The 9,472-nt window shown below is 43.3% G+C and overlaps 1 non-coding gene across 1 annotated transcript; it reads left to right on the forward strand.

Annotated features, from left to right (window-relative positions):
* The first annotated feature begins 8,746 nt into the window (after window positions 1-8,746).
* Window positions 8,747-8,853, forward strand: LOC112891283. The gene has a single exon (XR_003228504.1). It is a non-coding gene; the product is annotated as a small nucleolar RNA R71 (small nucleolar RNA).
* Window positions 8,854-9,472: the final 619 nt, after the last annotated feature.

Raw genomic sequence — 9,472 nt, forward strand, 5'->3', positions numbered from 1 at the left:
TCGTAATGCTTTATTGATTTGTGTCCACAACATCAATTAAATAATGTACTAAATTTGACCGAATTTTTGTTGATGCAGTCTCACTGGTGAGATGTGGACTGTAATTATCCATCGCGATGGGGTGCCTCCGGATACAGAAATCGTCGAGCTCGAATGTGATAGGGCTTATATCACATTTTACAACTTGGTTTTACTAAAATCAAGACTGGGCTAAAGTGGGCGGGACTTCTTGTACTATAAGGAGCGATGTGGCAATCACACAGCAAGCCTCATCTTGGTTGATTATGAGAACCAAACAATAGCCATGCTTGCTGCCAATGAGAGAGAGAGAGGAAACTTAGAATAGTGATGACAACGGTTCAACAGACTGAATTGGAGGTGAGCATAACACCCATGAAGCGACCAAGGGATAGAACTACAGAAAAAACTGTAGATGTACCTACTGCAGAAGAACCAATTGATGGTTACAAGGAGTGGTTTGTGAACCTGCAACAAGATCAACCAGATACGGGTAAGTTAAGTTCCTCCACTCATCACAACTAATTTAAGTTTTCCGTTGCTTTGTCCAATAAACTTACATTTCCATGACATGCAGAATTCAGAGATGATTATAGGGATGAAACCATAAAGACATATAAAGAATGGTTAAGGCGTCAAGAATTTCTTCCAGACATTTGTAATCTCTATTCTTTGTTTCTCCACTCAATTATATTACTACTTGCGCAAACCATATAATTGTATATACTGATGCTTCCATTAATTGCAGTATCATATTTAGATGATGATGACACTGATGATGACAATCTTCCTGATGACGGACATCTTGCTAGCAACCCATCTCCACAAAAAGAATTGCCATCTCATGCTCGGTGGAAAAAAAGAAAAGGACATGGTGTGCTATGTGTCCTACATTTTTTTACAACTTCATCTCCCCTGCTCAAATTGTGTCATCATATCCAACATATTGTTTTCGTAGCAGGTTCCAATGAAGGGCGCAATAAAGGTGGATGTGGTGCAGCCAAGGGTTTAGCAGCAGCCATAAAGAGAATAAAGAGCGGCTCCTAGAAACTAAAAATTGATTTTTCATCAAGACTTGGAGGTCCCATAGGCCCTAACACTCGCTCGTTTGTCGATGAAGTGGTAATGTTCACTAGGAAAAGAGCTCCTCTTATTGGAGTCCGAAAATAGAAAGATATAGAGCTAAATGTGAAGAATTCTATAGCACTTGATATAATAGTATGCAGATTATTTAATATTGTTGCCTACATTTTTCTTCAGTTAGCTAAATACTTCACCTTCTGAACATGCTTTCAAATAAATAGAATCGGTGGGACCTACAAAACATGGATGATCAAAAGGAAAAGATATGGGCCATAGCTAAGGAGCGGTACAAAGGATGGCAATCAACATTGAGTGCTACATACAAGGCATATGATAGTTATGATGCAAGGATGAAACACAAGCCTGAAGACTTAGATATTGTTGAGTGGCACTACTTGATTCTGTACTTTGGAAGTGATGATTTCAAGGTCTGGTAGCGTTTCCTTTCATTTCCATTTCTTATATGCATGTGCAATATGTTCAGTGGAGTACTAATATATGTTGTTACTTCAACAATTTGCAGAAGGTTAGCAACAGGAACTCTATCAACCGTGAGAAAAAAGGGCCAATCATTGCATGGGATCGAAACCATTTTCCCAACTTAGCGATGAGCAGGTAATGCTACGACATACTTTATGGTACTTTTTCCTATGATATTCTGTATGGTTCTTTCTTAACAAGTGTACAACTCATGTGATACATTGTTGGCATCTTAGAGAGACCCTGAAACAGGTGAAGAACCAGGTGATCTAAGTCTTTGGATGTGCACACACATGAAGAATGGGCAATGGTCAGACGAAGCATCTAGGGCTGTATATGTGAGTAATAATGCACCACTCACAGCAAGAGTCATAAATTGTTTTATTTTTGAAGTGAAATACTAACCCCATTGCTGCTGTTTCTTTAGGATGATGCATTGTTTAAAGTTGTAGAGAGACAATGCAGCATTGATCCTACTTTCATCTCCACTGATGAGGAAAATAATATTTTCCAGTCAAGCTACAAGCAAAGCACAGGATGCAAAACATCCACTGTTCATGGTCATGGGTACTTGTCTAAACGTCCAACAATGAGGGAATCCATGCAGCATCAACTCCAAGAACAAGCCCGTGCTATAGGTGCAGCCAACCAAAGAAATATTGAGCTACAAGAAGAGGTTGTTAGGTTAAATGAAAAACTTGCAAATCAAGAAGCTGAAAGTGAAACGAGATTGGAAGAAAAATTGCAACAGTTTAAAGAGGAAGAGAGTAACAAACTCCAAGCACTTAGGAAAGAATTTATGGCTGTGCTTGCAGGATCAAGAGGAACCCCATTAGTTCAGGTAAAAAATTATTTGGATGTCGGCATACCCATGATGGTATTGGAATGTGATCTAATAAGTTCCTTCCACTATCTTTTTATATGCAGACTGCCATAAAAAGCATCGACCCAAGTGAAGCTACACCAACAGTTGAGGAAAGTGTTGCTGATATTTCAACTTCAAATGCGTGTGAAACCCAAACAGTTCAGGTAAATAATATTTTGATATTGATTGCACCCATGATGGTATTGGAATATGAGCTAAGTTTCTTCCACAATTTCTTCCTATGCAGACTACCCCAAAAAGCATCGACTCGAGTGAAGCTACACCAACATTTCAGAAAACTACTAGAAAAACTCTAGCTTCTAAGGCGATGCAAAGTGTTTCTCAAAACAACAAGAATTATATTTCTACACATCAACTGATGAATGTTGCTATAAAACGTGTATGGACAAGAAGCCAACAGGTATAAAATGCAAATCTGATTTCTAGACAATATTTGGAAATTTTTTTACGACCTAAACTCTATGTCCATTAATAATGACTTGTAGCTTAGTTCAGAAAAAAAATCCTGAATTTTTCATCTTGTCAATATTATGATTGAAGTCAATAGCTAGTAGCTTTGCTAATTGCTTCACCTGCTTCTATTTTCCAAAAAAAATGAAAGAAATGGTCCATGGTACATCTCCTGGGAGCAGATTAAGCATAGCTATGACTTATTATGTGTGATTAGGTGATAAGTTATGTTAGGTAAGAACTGAGCCTTCCTTTTCTCATTGTTTATGTGATCAGAATATGCATACATGAATTGCAATAGCTGAGGTGACTCTACTGTTCACTGTGTATGTTCCTTTTAACACTGTTCTTTTTCTATGGTAGCTTTCATAATCATAATTCAAATCACACTACTTTAGCACATATTGGGGGATTCAGTATCAAAGTAGTTAGGCCTGGTCAATATACATGAATATATCATTGCTGAACTAGTGTAGGCACAAACTGGCTGCTTTAGCACATAAATGTCGGCTGCTAACCTTTTTTTAATTCTCTGTGGGAGTTCAGTTTGATTTCAGTCGAATAGGGTGTTGAGCGGACTTGTTTTAGTTCAGAAAAAAAATGCTGAATTTGTCTGTATAAGTTTGCTACTGTCGTTGTCTTTTTTTAAAAAAAATGGAAATCCCTGTGTTGCTGTTCCCTTGGATTATTTAATTTCCCCAGGGTTGCTGACTTGAGGCCACAATAGAATTCTATCTATTTGTCTACTTTGTCATATATTGTTCTATGTCATTAACTATGGTGAATTGGTACTATAACTCTATTATAAGATTTCTATCTACCATCAGTAAATTGGTCATGGCTGAGAATTATTTTCTTCTCTATCATATTTGTTCCAAAAAGAATGACTTGCTACTGAGTATTGCTGATGCATACAAATTCTTTTTTTCATCAGGATATTTGAACTTAAATAGATCACTCGAACTTGGATGCCTTTCTTGGTCAACATCAGGAATAATGCAGTGTCAACCAAAGTTTGATGTAGCCTACATAAGATAGATGTCGTCGTAGTGTTGATTATCTATGAACTATTTTCAATTCGGATAATGTATTGGACACTTTACATACTATTTTTTACTGATTGGGACAATTGATGATGGATTCATTTCATATTCATGATGATACAATTCACATTTTTGTACAATTCTTTTTTTTTCCAAATATGATTTATATTATCCAAATATATCAAATGCAATATGCATTGCAGCATAGATCTGGCTGATGCAAAAACTCTAAATGCAATGAGTGTAGTTCGTTGCTATATACTATTGCCACAACTCTAGTTCTATCCATACATGCTTTTGCACACATTATTGAATGATGCTACAATAGTTAATAACCTCAAACAACATGTTGTTGTGGCATCATTTTTTGCTTCTAACTATTTTCCGTTGCAGTAATAATTATTGCCACCATACATGTATCATGGCAATATAGTCTATTTCAACGAAATGGTTTCTGTTGCCATAGATCAATCACAACTAAATATATGCGTGGCAATACCCCCTATTGCCACGATGTTGGCCGTGGCCAAACAATCTATTGCCATAGTGTCAGTCCGTTGCAACTAAATACTATGGCAACGGCCAACTTGTGTGGCAATACATGGTATTACCACGACATCGGAAGTTGCAACAACTAGCTAATGCAATGCTTCTTTGTGTGACAATTACAAGTATCGCAACATGAAACAAATACCGTTGCAAAGCACCTATTGCCTCAAAGCAAATTGCAACGGCTCGCAACTAAATTTCTATTGTGGCAATTTATACCTATGGCAACTATATTGGCTCTATTGCCATGTTTCTTTAGCCATTGCCATATACCTAAAATATAGTAGTGGAGGACTCGTGCCCTTCCAATGCCCAGACCCGCCCGACCAAGTTGGAGGCGCAGAAAGGTGGGCTAAGCCGGGTAGCTTGGAGGACTCGTGCCCTTCCAATGCCCGGGCCCGCCCGACAAATATGGAGGCGCCATCAGGTCCTGGTGGCCGTTTGATAAGTGTAGTGTGTCATTGATGAAGTCCGAGTAGTCGGTGGGGACAGGAGCCCTTTGATGGATGCTGGCTAGTCCTCCTCCGACTTGTAGTAGACAATCCAAATCCTCCTCTGACTTGTAGTAAACGATCCAAATCCTCCTCCGATTAAGAGAAGAACTTGTGGTACAGGACTGCGGGCCGACGCGGATTCGGTTCGAGGGGTTCTGGGTTGTTGATCAAGTCATTGATTGCACAGTTGACAACCATGCAGGTGGTATGGGTGCTTCAGGCTGCTTCAAGTCGGGAAAAATTGAATTCCGTCGACACCGTTGGTGAGGTCGTACAGGAGCAAGGCCCCTTCACTAACTACATGTAATACTAGTCGAAAACTAGTAAACGGAGTGTTACTGGAAGTTTGGGAGCAAGGCCCCTTCAGTAACATAGAAAACTAGTCGGGAACTAGTAATCTGGGGTTACTGGTAGTTTGGAGGCAAGACCCCTTCAGTAACATAAAAATTGGTCGGGAACTAGTAGTCTGAACGTTACTGGAAGTATTTGATAGACAATCGTGTAGGTGCTTTATTTGATTAACTAATGGGTTTCACTAGTCATTGTCAAATGAGGCAACCACTTTTGGTGGTCGCATGGTTCGGCTGTGATAGGTTTCCCTGAGTCTAGCGAGGGAGTCATGATTAACCCGAATAATGAATATAAATAGCGACCTCTAAGTGGTAAAAAGGGGTGCTTTTAGACGTACGGAACCCCTTATTTCGAGATATAATCCCAAAACAATGGTTTAAACAAACGCAACACCTAAAAGACCCTCAGAAAATCTCCTTGAATTGAGTACTTAATTTATGATTAAATCATTAGTCAGGTAGTCCCGTCGCCTTTCTTCATAGACTTAGTGGAGCTCCCAGGGCCCTCCGAAGGGTTTAAAATTCAAATGCGGAATGCTTGCTCTTCGGGTGCCATGGGCATTGCCCGTGGAGGGCTTCCACGAATCATTCCTTTGAACCAAGAGTCTTCTTTCTATGGATGGATTGTTCCCCAGCTTCTGGCTTGCGCTTTCGAGTTGTGTCCAGGTAGTCGAGAGGGAGTTCATAGTGAGTGGGGCTGTAGGCTTCCCTACCAACGTTGATGATTGTGCGGAGTCGCCCATGGAGGAGTCGTAGAGGTTGCCACTCCCCTTCTGGTTTGTCTTGACCACACGGTGCCTGCGGTTGGCACGCTTCGTATTGATGAGCCTACGGCGCTCCTTCTGGGTGTCGTCTACGTCTTCTACCTTGATGTTAGCTGGGGATTCACTATCCACTGTTACGTCCACATCTTCATCAAGTGGATCAAGGAGCTAGTCATCGTAGTCGTTTAGCTGGACCCGCTCTAGGCCTTCGCAGTCCTCGTCGGCATGAATCATGAGCACTTCTTAATTGGGGGCAAAGTGTTTGGCACTCCACACCACCTGTCCCTCATCTTTGTCATCGGAAGGAGGGAGGGGTCTGCCTTCTTGAAAAGGTAGTTCACCGGGAGTGGCAATGAATCTTGGTGGACTTGATTTGAGAGACCTGGAGGGTTTCATGCCCTTCCAATGCCCAAACCTGTCCGACCAATCTAATCCCCTTACTAGACCCTGGGTAACATGAGTAGCTGAATCCGAGTAGTTATCGAAAACAATAGCCCCCCAAAGCGCGGTGGCTTCTCCTTCTTCGAGTGCTGGTAGATGATCCAAATCCTCTTCCAATGCAGAGAGGATCCTGGGTTGAACCGCCTCAAACCAATCTGGACATGGTTTGGGGGTTTCGAGTTGTCGATGAAGAGAGTGTGCGTTGCACAAAAAGTAGGCAGCAAAGCGTAGCTTTGAGCCGTGGGCGGTTTGTCGATGAAGCCGACTAGTCGGAGCTGATTCCGACTAGTTGTTGACTGTGCGGAGTTAGTCGCCGAGTAGTTTGAGGCACGTTCTCGACTAGTTTCTAGTTGAGATGATTTGTTGAAGTTGTCGTTGGCACTTCCGATTTGTCGAAGCAGTCGTAACTGCGGCGCGAGTCGAGTAGTCGAGGTCATCGCTACGGTGCATCAATGTTGTGATGCGAGGTGAAGTTGTGCGGGGTAGTCGAAATCTTCCGGCTCCCTAGGGTCGATATGCCAAAGGGTGGATTCTGCCACAAGGCGGGAGTCGTATTCGAGTAACTCAAAGGGCTCTAGACCCTTCCAGTACACGAAATGGCCTTGCGGTGTAGATGTTATGGTTAAACCCGGATGATTACCCAAAAATAACTCGGAGTAATCATCGGGTTGCAAGTGGTTGTCGAGAACTGTAACCTCCCGATGAGCGGTGGCTCCCTCATCCTCGAGTCCTCCTCGGCTCAAACTTGTAGTTAACGGGTACTCTTCGTTTGAGTCTGAGTCGTAATCGAGAACCGGGGGGGGGGGGGACGCACGGTGGCTCCCTTGTCTCGAAACTTGAGAAGACGATCCAAGTCCTCCTCCAAGGCGGAGAGGGACTTGGATTGCGTAGCCTCCTTAGATCGGTTTGAACCCGATCCGAGTAATCCTAGCGCAGCACGAGTGGAAGTCACATCAAAAATGGACATCTTTTTTATTTGCCGGACTTGATCAGGGGGCAACGACTCGTCGAGGTTGCTGCTTCGAGTTGGTGTAGAGGCCTCCAGCTTCCTAGAGTCGACTAGATGGCTGTTGAAGCCACCCAAGCTGTTGGCAACGTAGAACCAGGAGTCAAAGATGAAAGTTGTGCCCTCGTCGAGCACGGTGCTGGTGAAGCTGAAGGACGCCATCGAGTTCTCCGGTGGATGCTCGATGAACACCCCTACCTGGCGCGCCAACTGTCAGTGTTATACCACCACGCCCACTGAGGGATACCCCTAAGGTGGTGAGTTTGTAGGTAGGGTGTTGTCGAGATCAGGAACTCGAAGGTGCAAGGAACACAAGGTTAAGACAGGTTCGGGCCACCGAGAGCATAATACCTTACGTCCTGTGTGGTTTGTATTGCCTTAGGTGGTGATTAGGTGATCTCCTAGCATGAGGCACGAGTTGTCCCTCATACTCCCTACTTGAGTGGGTCCCTGTCTGCCCTTATATAGTCTTGGGGATAGGGTTACATGGAAGTCTTAGTCGGATACGAGCTCTAGAGTTCTACTCGAGTGGGTTTAGGGTAGTTTCCTACTGGATCCGACTAGTTTTACTACTGTATGATTAGTTGTACTACGCTACGAGTAGTTACAACCAGTGCAGGGCATTGGCCATGTCCCACCCCTTATCCTGTAATATGTAGGCCATGTGCACAGTTCCGTAGACCCGGGTCTGACAGTTAGGGCTAAAAGAATTTGCAATGCCATTACCTCCTTGGTACTAGGGGCACGACTGGTTCCACCCCTAACCTCCTTGCGGACGGAACCAATTGTTGTTGTTCATGTACATGACGTCTTCGATCATGGGTTTTAAAGCAGTTGTTCCCTGAAGGTCCGGTGTTCCCGCAGACCTCGCATGTCATGCGAGTATCTAAACCTTGAAGTGCATGTGTTGAAGCCTTGTCTTGGGGGCACTCATCCATCTTCTTGAGGAGGAGGTCCAGCTATGCAGCTAGCATGTCCGTCTCCTTGACTATGTGCATGCGCTACTGGCGTGGTTGGAGATGTTCAACACTCCAACCATGGTTGGACACCATCTTCTTGATCAAAGCAGTAGCCTTGTCTATGGTCAGCGAGAAGAAGGCACCACCTGTAGTAGCATCAATGTGGTCACGGCATGTTGGTGTTGGCCGGTGGTAAAAGTTCTGCGGAATGAGCCAGTTGTCCATCCCGTGGTGAGGACACACTAGGATGTACTCCTAAAGCCTCTCCCATGCTTCAGGAATGGACTCATTGGACGTCTGCTAGAAGCTAGACATCCTTCCACGAAGAGCGTTGGTCTTGCCCATTGGGAAGAATATGGTGAGGAATGCCTTGGTACAATGGTCCCAGTTGTCTACCGCACTTCTGTTGGCATAAAACCATTGTTTCTCCTTCCCCAAAAGAGAAAACGGGAACCGTCGGAGTCAGATTGCATCCTGAGTGACTCCCTTGATCACAAAAGTGATGTAGAGCTCCAAGAACTGCTGGAGATGTGCGCTAGCATCCTCATTGGACTTTCTGAAGAATGGGCTGGCCTGCACCATTGTAATGAGACCCATCTTGATCTCGAAATTCTCAGCTCTAGTGTTGACAGACAGCCCGGCCAGGACGTTGTCAGCAGAAGGAGCAGAGAAATCACGGAGTGTCTTCTAGGCCATGGCGTTGGAAGTTGATGGAGCAATAATGACTGGTTCGGCTATCGAGAGTGAGATCTGAGGAGGTATGACATGAGGTCGAACTCTTCTCAAAAGTGACTCCGGATCCTCAGTGAAATTTTGCGGCAGATCAAAACCAGTCATACACTACCCTATTTTCACATCAAAGAGAAAACAAAGCCAAGTTAGTCTGTTTAGGCAATGAATACCAACTAAAAAATTAATCATTAACATTATCTATTCTATTCTTTTAACC

Source organism: Panicum hallii, chromosome 4 (assembly GCF_002211085.1).
Source record: "Panicum hallii strain FIL2 chromosome 4, PHallii_v3.1, whole genome shotgun sequence".
Taxonomy (NCBI): Eukaryota; Viridiplantae; Streptophyta; class Magnoliopsida; order Poales; family Poaceae; genus Panicum; species Panicum hallii.